Genomic DNA, 2,169 nt, shown 5'->3' with positions numbered 1-2,169 from the left:
TAAGAATCTCTTTTCCAGAAGTCTAAGCGACGGTCTCCCTTCGTCTCTGTAACAGCTCGGCAAGGCTACGCTGCAATGACAAATAGACCCCAAAATTATGTTATATTGTGTTACCATATATATATTGTATCATGTGGTATTATCTGTGTTATGTAATATAATTTTCTTATATAAACTATATAACTACATTTCACTTTCATGTCATATCCATGGTGGACACTCCTGGTCTCTTCTCCATCAGGTTGTTCGAGGATTCTGACTCTTTCCATCCTGTGGTCCACCGTCCTCTAAGGCAGGAGTCTGAAGCTTTTTCTGTAAAGGGCCAGATGGTAAATATTTTAGGCTTTGAGGGTCTCTGTCACATAGACATTGTCTCCTCCTCTTCCTCCCCCTCCTCCTCCTCCCCCCCCTCCTCCCCCTTCTCCTCCTCCTTCTTTTTTATAACCCTTTAAAAATATAAAAAAACATTCTGAGGCACCTGGGTGACTCAGTCAGTTAAGCATCTGACTCTCGGTTTTGTCTCAGGTCATGATCTCCTGGTTCATGGGATCGAGCCCTGCATCGGGCTCTGCGCTGACAGCATGGAGCCTGCTAGAGATTCTGTCTCTCCCTCTCTCTTTGCCCCTCCCCCACTCATGCTGGCTCTCTCTCTAAAAAAAAAAAAATAAACATTAAAAAGTTAAAAAATATATATAAAAATCATTCTCAGCTGTGGGTCAGGCAAAAACAGTGTCCCACAGACCACACTTGGCCCACAGGCCTTAGCTGGCTGCCCCTGGCCCTAGAGCCTTGTCATCTGCCCCTGGGCAGTGGAAGGGCAAAGAAAAATCAGTAACAGATACTCCTGTTTCTAAGCCTCCACTCAGCAGCCACAGGCATCTCTTCACCTCATGCTCTATCATGCAGCCCCAGTCACAGGGCCACACCGATCTTGGCGTCTGCACAGGAAGAACAGGAGCTGGGTTCTAGTCTCACTGGCTTTCATAAGGTCCCATGATTATTATTTAATGAACTGGTGGGTGTATCGGTTAGTTTTTGCCGCGTAACAAAACTGTCTTAGTTTCCCTAGGGCCACTGTAACAAGGAACCGCCAACTGGCTGGTTTAAAAGCACAGAAATGTATTCTCTCACCATTCTGGAGGCCAGAAGTCTGACATCAAGGTGCCAGCAAGGCCACGCTCCCTGTGAAATTTCTGGGTGATAATCCTTCCCTGCCATCCCCTAGCTTCTGGGGGTTCCTTAGCTTGTGGCCACATCACGTGACCTTCTCCCTGTGCCGCCTCCATGTTTCTGTCTCCAGAGCTCCCTCTCCTTTCTCTTAAGGACATCAGTCATTGGATCTAAGGCCCACCCCCATCTGGTATGACCTCACCTTAACTTGCTTACATCCGCAAAGACTCTATTTCTGAATAGGGTCACAGCCTCAGATACACGGGGTTAGAGCTTCAACGTACCTTCCTGAGAGACACAATTCAACCCATTACACAGGCCATGCAGGCTTCCCACTCCAGAATTCCCACCCTCGCCACACCCCACGTTATGTGCACCACGCTGGCAAGGCACCCTGACTCTGCTGCAGGAGCAAGGCACCAGGTAGGTTTCAGAGACGGAGTCCACTGGTTGTACCCGATCCCAGGTAATGAGCACTCTGTCCCTGGAGGTGTGAAAGCCAGACTGAGTTTGAGAGTCACTCAATTGAAGGAACTTGACTCGCGTGTATTAACAAACTGAGGCTACTGGGCTGGGTGCCGAAAACCGAGATGATTACAGCCCTCCGGGGAGATAAACAAAAAAACAATTGCCTCAAAATGTGGTAGGTGCAATTGTAGGAGGGGAAAAGCACCAAAGGCTAAAGGAAGCCAGAGGTGGGAGAGAGAAAGGTTTTGGGGAAGGCCTTCTGAGGGGGGGGTAGACCAAATGCATTAGATGGGGGAGCTCAGAGGCAGGTCTGGGCCACGTGGACACGGATGGATACGTTCACCACTGGGGGTCAGTAACAAAGGCCCAGGGAGTGGACAGGCCCTGAGAAGAGGGGGGGTGGGGGAAGGCAGGGACAGGAAGGGGAGGAAGAGCGAATGGAGGGAGCCACAGGAGGAGCTAAAGGAACAGAGTTCAAGACAGAGAACAAAGCAAGCGGAGAGTGACAAGCACAGTAACAATAGAAATAAA

The sequence above is a fragment of the Panthera tigris genome, chromosome B3, assembly GCF_018350195.1.
Source record: "Panthera tigris isolate Pti1 chromosome B3, P.tigris_Pti1_mat1.1, whole genome shotgun sequence".
NCBI classification, from domain to species: domain Eukaryota; kingdom Metazoa; phylum Chordata; class Mammalia; order Carnivora; family Felidae; genus Panthera; species Panthera tigris.
This window is presented reverse-complemented; position numbering follows the sequence as displayed.